This window comes from Hyla sarda, chromosome 3, assembly GCF_029499605.1.
Source record: "Hyla sarda isolate aHylSar1 chromosome 3, aHylSar1.hap1, whole genome shotgun sequence".
Lineage (NCBI taxonomy): Eukaryota > Metazoa > Chordata > Amphibia > Anura > Hylidae > Hyla > Hyla sarda.
In genome coordinates, this window is record NC_079191.1 from 5,694,597 (window position 1) to 5,707,942 (window position 13,346).

A 13,346-nucleotide genomic window follows, 5' to 3' on the forward strand; every position below is an offset into this window, starting at 1 on the left:
TTCACGTGGCCTAATAGTTAGGATAAGAAAGTTGTTATGTAGCAGATGAGGCTCTAGAGCCATGGGACCCTTTTGGGAGGAGCATTGTAATGTAAGGAGCTGAAAGGGTGCTTGAAAGGCAGCTATGCTCACCACTATACCACCAACGCTTCTGTGACAGCTGTGATGTCGGTGATGTCGGTGATGTCGGTGACGTCTGTGATTCGCATGGCTTAGACTGACTACTTCTGCTATCATGAAGATCAAAATTCGTTCACAAAGACCTTAAAACACCTCCAAAGAAGAGGAACAATGCGTTGGCCTAGAAACGAACCTGCCTCAATTACAATGGTGGAAACAGTAAAATTGATTGCTTAGCAGAGGATGGTTTCGATCCATCGACCTCTGGGTTATGGGCCCAGCACGCTTCCGCTGCGCCACTCTGCTTCTGTCTGTAAAGGAGATGAGAAGCATAACTACCCTCTGGTTCCTGTCAAGCTGCTAGCGGGAAGGCGGTCTCTGCCGTTTCAGCAAGTTTAGCAGTAAAGCCCATTGTTATGGGCTGAAGTCCACCTGGAGACCAGCATTTGGGTTTTCGCTTGTGCCTAGTCATGAGCATGCAGCACCGTTGTCTCTGTGGCGCAATCGGTTAGCGCGTTCGGCTGTTAACCGAAAGGTTGGTGGTTCAAGCCCACCCAGGGACGAGGTCCCCTTTTTGATTTGGTTGCACGTCACAGCTAAAGGTGGTTCTTTGGCGAGCCTTAGATGTGCTCTCAACTGAAAGCTTGGTCTCTGTGCCTGTTTTAAAGTCCCAATGTTGACGGGAGACCTCTCTGGAAAGGGTGTTTCTAGTGTCAAGAGCAGGGGTCAGCGGAAGTGTGTGTGTTTCAGCAGCTTGAAACATCCCAAATGAAAACATACCCCCCCCCAAAAAATTTCCTTTGAGCCAGAATCGAACCAGCGACTTAAGGATTGCGGATTGTTTTACTACAGTCCTCCGCTCTACCAGCTGAGCTATCGAAGGATTGGCAAGGCCAGGTGTGCGCAACTCTTTGGCTTGGCTAAGAGTGCCATGAGCATTAGCTAAAAAGATGTTTGAAAAAGTAAAAAAGATTTTGGAGAATGCGGGAATCGATCCCGCTACCTCTCGCATGCTAAGCGAGCGCTCTACCATTTGAGCTAATCCCCCATGTCTGGTGAATTCAGTTTGCCAGACAGTTTGTCACACAATCCACCGATCCACCTCTGTTAATACCTTAAACTTTTTTTTTTTTTTTAAGTTTCATACATTTTCTTTTTTCCATAAGAAAACGTAGGCTAGGTTGGGCTTCATGTGGCCTAATAGTTAGGATAAGAAAGTTGTTATGTAGCAGATGAGGCTCTAGAGCCATGGGACCCTTTTGGGAGGAGCATTGTAATGGGAGGAGCATTGTAATGTAAGGAGCTGAAAGGGTGCTTCTAGCTGCTAAATTTTCTACCATGAAAGCGCAAGCATAGGAGACAGGTGACAAAACCTTGAAAGAAATGCGTTGGCCGGGAATCGAACCCGGGTCAACTGCTTGGAAGGCAGCTATGCTCACCACTATACCACCAATGCTCTATGAGTGTCAACTCTCCTCTCATTCAGTCCGTGCAGTGTGATGTGTAACGTGTAATATCGTCCTCCAACATTTACAGGATGATCCTGCTGAGGTCTGGACCGGGGCCCAGATCATTGTCTACACAATTCTTCCTGATCCTCATTATTGATGTAATGATCCGGTCATTTATACCTCCGGGGTCTCTACCTGCAGCTGAGACTACAGGGGGTTCCCATGGGGCAGGATGGTCGGCCATAGAGATGACCATTCTGGCCCGGGACACCTTCTGGGCATAAAATTAAAATTTTGGTCTTTCCTGGAAGCAGAATAATTTATTTTTGTGTTTCATAGACGTTTGGTGCTCAATCGGGTTTGTCCTTATGTTCCTTCTTTTTGTCCCAGGATTGATCTCTGTTTATCTCCGGTTACAGTCAACAACATCTACTGGGAGTTTGTTCCCAGAATCTCATATACAAGGTGAATGTAGCCTCTCTGCTGCCCGGAGAGAACTGAAGAGAACTCCCCCATATCTATCTATCTATATATATATATATATATATATATATATATATATATATATATAAATGTATATGAGCTGTAGATTACTGGGGCATTTATTTTTATACACCATATTGTTTGGGGATTCCGTTTCTATGTTTTAGTAATAATGACACCTCAACTTTATTTTGTAGGTCCATACTATTAAAATGATACCCAATTTATATAGGTTTTGTTTTATTTTACTACTTTAAAAAAATATACATCACTTTTACTTTTTCCGTATACTGAAATGTGCAAGTCTCTTTTTTGGCGCTGGGATATGTATTTTTTATCAGTACCATTTTTGTTTTGATTGCTTTTTATTAATTCTTTTCTGATATATAAAGTGACCAAAAATACGCAATTCTTTTTATTTTTTCCACTATTTTTTATTCTTTATAGGAGACTATCACATGGAATCTTTTTATTGTAACAATGCTATGCCAGCACTGATCAGTGTTATCTGTGCTCCATTACTTCAGCCTCATAGGAGCATCGATCAGACAGCCAGAAGGCATGTGAGGGACCTTCCACTGTCCTCTCAGCTGATAGGGACCCTGTCGTCGTAGGGGTCCTGATCAGCTTCACTGAGCTAACTGGGATGAGATTTTTCCCGTTTTAGACACCACAATCAACTTTCATTACAGCATCTAAAGGGTTAATGCCAGACATCATCAATTAACATTAGTCATGGGTCCCTGCTGCTTATAACAAATGGGACCCACTGGGTTTGAAGTGCACTCAGCTCCTGAGCACGCTTCATATAACAGGAGTGGGAATAGGGCATAAAAGTACACCCGATGTCCTTAAAGGGGTACTCCTCCTCTAAACATATTATCCCCTTGTAGCTTCCGTGTTCATGACGTTACTCCATGCCGACTATATTCATGTCGATGTGCTAGCCGTCACACCTCCTCCCATAGACATAAATGGAGGCGACGTGACGGCTGTGGTAGTCAGTCATCCGGCATGGAGCGGAGTTCCCTCTGTGCACCGGATGACTGGGTTGGCGCACCAGAGATCATGGGGGTCCCAGCGGCTAGACCCCCCAAACAATCAGTCATCTCATCCCCTATCCTTTAGATGGGGGATAAAAGGGGGAGATTTATCAAAATCTGTCCTTGATCAGTTGTTATAAGAAAAAAAATTGTGGTTATGATGGGACCAAAAATCAGCAATTTTGCCATTTGGAATATGCCAGATGTAGTTTTGGTCCCTGGATGAGCACAGTAGAGTTATAGGATGAAGCGGATGGATTCCTCTGAAATATATAACAATGTATCCATCAGTGTCCTGACAACAACCAGAGGGTAGTTGTCAGGCCCCTCCTCCTCCCCCCTCCCTCCTCCTCCTCCTCCCCCCTCCTCCTCCTCCCCCCTCCTCCTCCCCCTCTCCTCCTCCCCCTCTCCTCCTCCCCCACCTCCCCCTCCCCCTCTCCACCTCCCCCTCTCCACCTCCCCCTCTCCTCCTCCCCCCTCCTCCTCCCCCCTCCTCCTCCCCCCTCCTCCTCCCCCCCTTCTTCTCCTCTCCTCCTCCTCCTCCACTTCTCCTCCTCTCCACCTCCCCCTCTCCACCTCCCCCCCCTCCTCCCCCCTCCTCCCCCCCCTTCTTCTCCTCTCCTCCTCCACTACTCCTCCTCTCCACCTCCCTCTCTCCTTCCTCCTCCTCTCCTCCTCCCCCCCCTCCTCCCCCCTCCTCCCCCCCCTTCTTCTCCTCTCCTCCTCCACTACTCCTCCTCTCCACCTCCCTCTCTCCTTCCTCCTCCTCTCCTCCCCCGCTCCTCCTTCTCTCCACCTCCCCCTCTCCACCTCCCCCTCTCCTCCTCCCCCCCTTCTTCTCCTCTCCTCCTCCACTTCTCCTCCTCTCCACCTCCCTCTCTCCTTCCTCCTCCTCTCCTCCCCCGCTCCTCCTCCTCCCCTTCTCCTCATCCTCTTTCCTCCCCCCTCAGGTTGTGTAGTTTATAGACTGGAGACATTACTCCATCTCAGTGACATTACTCCGGACGGTGATCGCTGGGTCTGCAGATAAGGAGCCGGCGGCCCCTCACGCTGGATGATGACTAAGTCCAAAAACATAACATCGGGTAGTCGTGGCCGAGTGGTTAAGGCGATGGACTAGAAATCCATTGGGGTCTCCCCGCGCAGGTTCGAATCCTGCCGACTACGAGAAATTTTTTGTTTGTGTCCAAAACCACAACCCTGAAATAAACATGTAAACCAGTGGGCTCAAACTGTGGCCCTCCAGATGTTGTAAAACTACAACTTCCTGCATGCTTGAAATTGAAGTTTTGCGACATCTGGAGGGCCACAATTTGAGCCCACTGAAGGGAAAGGAATTCAGGGTTGGGTGTCCTATATGTCTCGTTTGGTTCGGTAGCTGATCTCTTTTTTCTTTTCTTTTTTTCCCCCTAAAACTAGAAATTTATTTTTTTGGAATAGTCAGAATCTTAATAACATGTAAATAATATAAAATATTTTTATACTTTTTTAGCTCAGTAAATAATATAAAATATTTTTATACTTTTTTAGCTCAGTTGGTGGAGCAGAGGACTGTAGAGGAGAGGTCCCGCCCGGTCCTACAGGCTCCACCAACAGTCCAGGGTTGTAATTTTACCCTGTTTAATTTCAATGGAGAAACTGAAAAAAACCTGGAATGTTGTTGGACTGGGTTGGGGACTGGGTTGGGGACTGGGTTGGGGACTGGGTTGAGGACTGGGTTGAGGACTGGGTTGGGGTCTGGGTTGGGGACTGGGTTAGGGAGTGGATTGGGGACTTGGTTAGGGAGTGGATTGGGGACTGGGTTAGGGAGTGGATTGGGGACTGGGTTAGGGAGTGGATTGGGGACTGGGTTGGGGACTTGGTTAGGGACTGGTTTTGGAATGGGGTTGAGCACTTGGTTGGGGATGGGATTGGGGACTGGGTTGAGAACGGGGTTGGGGACTAGGTTAAGGACTGGATTGGTGACTGGGTTAGGGACTGGTTTGGGAATGGAGTTGAGAACTTGGTTGGGGATGGGATTGGGGACTAGGTTTTAGACTGGGTTGAGGATTGGGGACTGACTTGAGGACAGGGTTGGGGACTAGGTTAAGGACAGGGTTGTGGACTGGGTTAAGGACAGGGTTGAGCACTTGGTTGGGAACGGGGTTGGGGTAGAGGACGGGGTTAATCACTGGGTTAGGGATGGAGTTGGAGACTGGGTTAAGGACAGGGTTGGAGCCCTCTGCTGGAGAAGATGCAGAAATCCTTAGGTTGCTCATTTTAATACAACTCGAAAGAAGGTCTCTCTTTTTCTATCAGGACTATAGTTTTTTCTTTTATTTTAACCTAAAACCAATATAATGTTTTTATATCAAATACACAGCCTAAATAAATAAAAGTTAATATCAACCCCTCTGCAACCCATGATGGTTCTAATCTAAGGGTGTGGATCACTGCGGCGGCCGGCCATTAACACTTTACATGCCACCGTAGATGTTGACAGTGCCATTTTAATGCATGTTAAAGTAATGGTTGTGGGTGCAGTGGGTCAGAGCTCCTGGCCGTGGCGCTGTCTGGCTGGGGCAGGCTGTACCAATAGAGCACAGATAATATGGATCAGTGCAGTACTGCATTGATCTGTATAAGCAATCTAATGATTCCTCATACAAGTTCCCTATGGGGACTAATAAAGTGTAAAAAAAAAAAAAAAAAACAAGGGTCAACTCCTGTATAGTCAAACTTTACAAAATTAAGTTTCAAATCACTCCAATAGCAAAGTGTAAAACAAAAAAAAACAAAAAAAACAACCCATAAACATTATCTGGTATCGCCACGTGTGTAAATGTCTAAATTATTAAAATGTAACATTAACAAAACCACACGGTGAATGGTGTATACTTATAAAAAAGACTAAACACAATTGTTTTTGTTTTTTTTACATCATATCCTAGAAAAAAAGTGTAATAAAAAATAATCAAAGTCCAATCAATACTGAAATGGTAATGAAAAAAAATACATATCACATCACTAAAAAAATTACCCTCATACAGCCGGGTATACAGCAAAAATTTAAAAAAGTCATGCAGTGGCAATTAATAAAAAAAAATTATAATTTTAAAGTTCAGGGGATCATGGAAAAATATGGTGGACTAGGTGATATAGAAAAATGATTCCTTCCAATCATGTAAAATATTAACCGCAGCAAAGAACTTAGTCAAGGTCAGAGCCAAAAAACCCAAAAATATCACCGTCCCTGGGTGGGCTTGAACCACCAACCTTTCGGTTAACAGCCGAACGCGCTAACCAATTGCGCCACAGAGACTGGACTGCTCATTTGAATTTTATTAAAGTGTTGATCAGGTGACTGAACGTGTTTCTTTTCTGTGTCTTTTTGAACAATAAAAAAAAAAGTTTTAATAAAAAAAATGTTTGCTGGCCAACTTATCCTTTTTTTGTATTGTTAGCAGTGTGCTGGCGTATTCTCTTGCAGATATATATATATATACACATACACTGTATGGCCATACACTATATAGGGACCCCATAGACCAGTGGTCGCAAACTGTGGCCCTCCAGGTGTTGCAAAACTTGAACTCCCAGCATGCCCTGAAAGCCGTTGGCTGTTCACCTTAAATTTTTTTATTCATTTTGTCAAAATCTTTTTAGCGCCCAAATAATAGAAAATATTCTATTATTTGTTATTTTTGTAATTTCAACAATATAAGTTACTTACACGGCGATACATGGCAATCTAGACTTTAGCAGTGGGACTTCTTAAGATTTTTGGATATTTTCAGAATCTTTATCGCATGTAAACAAAATAAATATTTTGTTTTTGGAATTCTTGGAAGTTTGATGGTCTTAGCTGCTCTCAGTGATAGGTGGATATACAGACTATGCCGGTCAGATAACAACAGGTTAACAGCAGGGCACAAGCCTTCGATAGCTCAGATGGTAGAGCGGAGGACTGTAGAGGAGATACAGAACTCCTTAGGTCACTGGTTCGATTCCCGTTCGAAGGACTTTTTTTTATTTAGTTATATATATTCCCCTTCATGACCCTTCACATTTTTGTTTCTGGCTTACGTTTTTTCCCCCTTTCCTTCTAAGACCCATAACTTTTTTCTTTATCCATTAAAGCTGTCTTAGGGCTTAATTTCTGCGTAACCAGTTTTACTTTCCACACTTTGACAATTTTTTCATACAATGTAGTATGAAGCTAGAAAAAAAAGTTATATTTCGGGAAAAATAGAAACATTTTTGGGGGGATTTGCACAATTTTGTGGGCAATAATTTTTTCGGTAAATCTGACACACCATCTATACTCTATGGGTCAGTACGATTCCAATGATACCAAACTTGAATAATTTTTGTTTCCTTTTATGATTTAAAAATCAGTTTTAGGTTTTAAAGGTACCACTTTTGTGTAGTTTTGGCTTTTCTGATCACTTTATATTATGTATTTTTGGGATGTAATGTAACCAGAAATCAGTAATTTTGGGGTCTGGAATGTTTTTTTTTTGTGTTTATGCCGCTCACCATGCATGGCGTAGGCTGACTAATTCTGCTATCATGGAAGGGAATGGAGCAAAACTAGTTAAAAAAACATAAAAAACACCACCAAAGAAGAGGTACAATGCGATGGCAGAGAACAGAACCTGCGTCAATTATAATGGTGGAAACAGTAAAAGTGAGCACTTAGCAGAGGATGGTTTCGATCCATCGACCTCTGGGTTATGGGCCCAGCACGCTTCCGCTGCGCCACTCTGCTTCTGTCTGTGACAAAAAGAACAGAGGAGGAGAAGCAGAACTACCCTCTGATTGTTGTCAGGATCTACGTCACCAGCAGTGAGGCCAATTGTTTTATCTCCTGTCACAGCTGACGTCTCTGGAGAACAGAAGGCTGAATAGAAGAGGATGAGGAGTGCGGTGGGGAGGGGACTGGTGAAGGCTTAACCAAAGTAGCACAGTACGAAAAAAATATGATCAAAAGTACATACGTATATATCTTTATTAGAAAATCAACATATAAAATGAATGTCCAAAAAGAAAGAAAATATATAAAAAGATGACGGGAACTACTTTACGGATACAGACACTACTCTTAATAAGGGCCTGATCTGCATAATGAAGATGTAAAACAACCACCAATGTAAAATAACAATAGGATGAGGGGTGAATGTAGGTAGAGCAAGTATACATGGAAAAATATACACTTTGTGTCATGGTCCGACCTGGTTTTGGCCGAAGAGTTAACTTTTCTGGTGTTTGGATGAAGTGTCTTGCATTTCTGTGATGAAACCGGGGGCCAATCACATCTGGTCTCAGCCTCCACTTCCTTCTCAGGTAAATATAAATACCCTGCTGAGGATAGGGACCGCCATCCAGTTGAGGATCCGCCATTTAGGGCTTATACTCAAATAGACAGGGAAAGTGACTTTGTGACAGTAACACAAGCCCAACATACTTACATTGGTGCCTCTTGCGTTGCTATGGATCTCCTTTTTCCATAGCGTACCAGATGCAAGGACTTTTCTCAGCTTGTCCAGGACTTAGCATTTAACCAGCAAGAGTCACCCCGGACTCAGACCAAGTTGGTCCTCGATTTGACTGAGAATCCAGGGTTTGCTTGACAGGATTCAGGAGTTAGAGTTCTCCCTTGCACAAATACCAACTACCCCTGAGTCTGTTCCTTTGGAACCTCAGGTTAATCTTCCTGATCTCTTTTCTAGGGACCGGAAAGCCTGTAGGACCTTAAAGTTGCAGGCTTTATTTTTAATCGAGCCCTTACTCTTTGGGTGCCAAGGCCCAAAGGCTTGGGATTATTATGTCCGTCATCCATGGGGGTCCCTAAGGCTGGTATTTTCCCTTGACCATGTGGCCCCTGACTTATCCTCAGTGGATTTTTTATGTTCTGCATTGGGTCTCTTATATGCTGAATCTGACAGAGCTGGTGTGTGGCTTCTAACTGGAAGGACCAGGTCCTGATTTTTCAGATTAGATTGGGTTTGTCTGACTCTGTACCCTCTTCCAGACACTTCACCATGCCATGACTTCACAGACGACTGCGTGAACGTAGACGGGAATTATCTGGTTCTCTCAGCTCTCCTCTCTGTTCCTTCTTTCTTGCCTGTTAACCCACCTGTGCCCGAGGTATAACCCATACTGATTGGTACCACCTTGAGCCCGGAAGAGCACAAGAGGATACACAGGAACAAGGGGATATGCTTCTACTGTGAGAGAGAATGTCCAGTTCATCAGGGCCTGTACCAAGTGTTCATGTCCGAGTGGTCATCATGGAGATAACTTGGGCGCACAGGTATGTCATCTTTCATCATATAATACCAAGCCTGGCGGTGTTCCTCTCAGGGGTATTAAAGGGGTATTCCGGCCTTATGCATCTTATTTCCTAACCAAAGGATAGGGGATAAGATGTCTGATCGCAGGGGTCCCGCCGCTGGGACCCTCATGATCTCAGTGCAGCCCCCGGCATTCTATGCCGGGCACTGCCTCCAAGATGTGACATCACTGCCACGCCACCTTGTGATGTCACGCCACGCCTCCTCCATTCATGTCTATAGGAGGGGGCATGACGGCCGTCACATCCCTTCCCATACACATGAATGGAGGGGGTGTGGTGTGACATCACAAGGGGACATGGCTGTCACATCTCTGCCTCGGAGGCAGTGCACCGCCACAGAATGACGGGGACCGTACCAAGATCACGGGGGTCCAAGTGGGGGGGGGGTTACATTCGTGACTCGACCTGGTTCTGGCAGAAGGGTTAAGATTTCTGGTGTCTGCCAATGATATCAGTGTAATTGTATTGATCTGTGGAATAAAGATAACAACATATTAGTTTTACTGAAACAATAACAACACAAAAACTAAAGCTCTAAAAATGTGCAGATTTGCAAGTGTTTTTTATTTTTTTTTACTTTCAGCCCACAAATTTTTTATTCTGTTTTTCATTTTATGATAAAATGAGGGTGTATTTAACCCCTTAAGGACGCAGGTTTTTTCCGTTTTTACATTTTCATTTTTTCCTCATCACCTTCTAAAAATCATAACTCTTTCAATTTTGCACATAAAATTCCATATTATGGCTTATTTTTTGCGCCACCAATTCTGCTTTGCAGGAACATTAGTCATTTTACCCCAAAATCCACGGCAAAACGGAAAAAAATTCATTATGCGACAAAAATGAAGAAAAAATTTCATTTTGTAAATTTTGGGGGCTTCCGTTTCTACATAATTAATTTTTCGGTAAAAATAACACCTTCTCTTTATTCTGTAGGTCCATACGGTTAAAATGATCCCCTACTTATATAGGTGATTTTGTCATACTTCTGGAAAAAAAATCATAACTACATGCAGGAAAATTGATATGTTTAAAATTGTCATCTTCTGACCCCTATAACTTTTTCATTTTTCTGCGTATGGGCCAGTATGAGGACAAATTTTTTTGCACCGTGTTCTGAAGTTTTTATTGGTACCATTTTTGTATTGATCGGACCTTTTGATCGCTTTTTATTCATTTTTTCATGATTAAAAAAAGTGACCATAAATTCGCAATTTTTTTGTGCGTACGCCATTGACCGCGCGGTTTAATTAATGATATATTTTTATAGTTCGGACATTTCTGCTCGCGGCGATACCAAATATGTTCATTTTTATTTACACTGGTTTTTTTTATGGGAAAAGAGGAGTGATTCAAACTTTTATTAGGGAAGGGGTTAAATGACCATTGTTAACTTTTTTTTTCACTTTTTTTTTGCGGTCTTATAGCTCCTATAGGAGACTATAACACTGCACACACTGATCACTTATACTGATCATTGTTATCCCATAGGGGACTATAACACTGCACACACTGATCACTTATACTGATCATTGTTATCCCATAGGGGACTATAACACTGCACACACTGATCACTTATACTGATCATTGTTATCCCATAGGGGACTATAACACTGCACACACTGATCACTTATACTGATCATTGTTCTCCCATAAGGAGCTATACCACTGCACACACTGATCTCTTACACTGATAATTGTTATCCCATAGGAGACTATAACACTGTACACACTGATCTCTTATACTGATCATTGTTATCCCATAGGAGACTATAACACTGCACACACTGATCTCTTACACTGATAATTGTTATCCCATAGGAGACTATAACACTACAGACACTGATCTCTTATATATATATACACTGTATGGCCATACACTATATAGGGACCCCATAGACCAGTGGTCGCAAACTGTGGCCCTCCAGGTGTTGCAAAACTTGAACTCCCAGCATGCCCTGAAAGCCTTTGGCTGTCCAGGCATGCTGGGAGTTGAAGTTTTGCAACATCTGGAGAACTGCAGTTTGAGACCACTGCTTAAAGGGATGAGATGAGAGGGAAGCCTTGATTTACCTTTCATGGACAGTTTAAATAATCTGGAGAAGGCAGACAGGCTTTTCGCTCTCCTGACATGCTGTTGAAACATCTGGAGGGCCACAGTTCGCAGCCACTGCCTGAGACAGTACAGATTATATTAGATGAGTGTGAATTTTTTTCTTGTGTAGTTAATCATTTCCCATATGGTCTAGCGGTTAGGATTCCTGGTTTTCACCCAGGCGGCCCGGGTTCGACTCCCGGTATGGGAAGCAAAGTCTTTTGTTTGCTCTTTTTCCCTCATTGTTCACCTTAAATTAATTTATTTTTTTCTTCCTTTTGTCAAAATCTTTTTAGCGCCCAAATAATAGAAAATATTCTATTATTTGTTATTTTTGTAATTTCAACAATATAAGTTACTTACACGGCCATACATGGCAATCTAGACTTTAGCAGTGGGATAACAACAGGTTAACAGCAGCTATAACACTTCTTAAATTAATATTGACATTTTTGGTAGTCTTAGCTGCATTCAGTGATAGGTGGAAATACAGACTGTACCAGTCAGATAACAACAGGTTAACAGCAGGGCACAAGCCTTCGATAGCTCAGATGGTAGAGCGGAGGACTGTAGAGGAGATACAGAAATCCTTAGGTCACTGGTTCGATTCCGGTTCGAAGGACATTTTTTTATTTATATATATTTCCCCCTTCATGACCCTTCACATTTTTGTTTCTGGCTTACGTTTTTTCCCCCTTTCCTTCTAAGACCCATAACTTTTTTCTTTTTCCACTTACAAAGCTGTGTTAGGGCTTAATTTCTGCGTGACGAGTTTTACTTTCCACACTTTGACAATTTTATCATACAATGTAGTATGAAGCCAGAAAACAGATTATATGTCGGGCAAAATAGAAATTTTTTGGGGGTATTTGCACAATTTTGTGGGCAATATTTTTTTCAGTAAATCTGAAACACCATCTATACTCTATGGGTCAGTACGATTCCAATGATACCAAACTTGAATAATTTTTGTTTCCTTTTATGATTTAAAAATCAGTTTTAGGTTTTAAAGGTACCACTTTTGTGTAGTTTTGGCTTTTCTGATCACTTTATATTATATATTTTTGGGATGTAATGTAACCAGAAATCAGTAATTTTGGGGTCTGGAATGTTTTTTTTTTGTGTTTATGCCGCTCACCATGCATGGCGTAGGCTGACTAATTCTGCTATCATGGAAGGGAATGGCGCAAAACTAGTTAAAAAAACATAAAAAACACCACCAAAGAAGAGGTACAATGCGATGGCAGAGAACAGAACCTGCGTCAATTATAATGGTGGAAACAGTAAAAGTGAGCACTTAGCAGAGGATGGTTTCGATCCATCGACCTCTGGGTTATGGGCCCAGCACGCTTCCGCTGCGCCACTCTGCTTCTGTCTGTGACAACAAGAACAGAGGAGGAGACGCAGAACTACCCTCTGGTTGTTGTCAGGATCTACGTCACCAGCAGTGAGGCCAATTGTTTTATCTCCTGTCACAGCTGACGTCTCTGGAGAACAGAAGGCTGAATAGAAGAGGATGAGGAGTGCGGTGGGGAGGGGACTGGTGAAGGCTTAACCCCTTCATGACCCAGCCCATTTTCACCTTCAGGACCTGGGCATTTTTTGAAAATCTGACCTCTGTCACTTTAAACATTAATAACTTTGGAATGCTTTTACTTATCATTCTGATTCCGAGATTGTTTTAACGTGACATATTCTACTTTATGTTATTGGTAAAATTTCACTGATATTTGTATCCTTTCTTGGTAAAAAATCTAAAAATTTCATGAAAATTTTGAAAATTTAGCATTTTTCTAACTTTGAAAGTCTCTGTT

At 42.8% G+C, this 13,346-nt stretch overlaps 6 non-coding genes across 6 annotated transcripts; 4 read left to right on the top strand and 2 right to left on the bottom strand.

Moving 5' to 3' along the window:
- Positions 1-609: 609 nt before the first annotated feature.
- On the top strand, positions 610-683 carry TRNAN-GUU (transfer RNA asparagine (anticodon GUU)). Its single transcript has one exon. It is a non-coding gene; the product is annotated as a tRNA-Asn (tRNA).
- A 412-nt stretch (positions 684-1,095) lies between these two features.
- TRNAA-AGC (transfer RNA alanine (anticodon AGC)) lies at positions 1,096-1,168 on the bottom strand. The gene has a single exon. It is a non-coding gene; the product is annotated as a tRNA-Ala (tRNA).
- A 3,014-nt stretch (positions 1,169-4,182) lies between these two features.
- TRNAS-AGA (transfer RNA serine (anticodon AGA)) lies at positions 4,183-4,264 on the top strand. Its single transcript has one exon. It is a non-coding gene; the product is annotated as a tRNA-Ser (tRNA).
- A 2,060-nt stretch (positions 4,265-6,324) lies between these two features.
- Positions 6,325-6,398, bottom strand: TRNAN-GUU (transfer RNA asparagine (anticodon GUU)). The gene has a single exon. It is a non-coding gene; the product is annotated as a tRNA-Asn (tRNA).
- Positions 6,399-11,671: 5,273 nt separating this feature from the next.
- TRNAE-UUC (transfer RNA glutamic acid (anticodon UUC)) lies at positions 11,672-11,743 on the top strand. The gene has a single exon. It is a non-coding gene; the product is annotated as a tRNA-Glu (tRNA).
- A 325-nt stretch (positions 11,744-12,068) lies between these two features.
- TRNAY-GUA (transfer RNA tyrosine (anticodon GUA)) lies at positions 12,069-12,154 on the top strand. The gene is given in 2 exon segments: positions 12,069-12,105; positions 12,119-12,154. It is a non-coding gene; the product is annotated as a tRNA-Tyr (tRNA).
- The last annotated feature ends 1,192 nt before the right edge of the window (positions 12,155-13,346 follow it).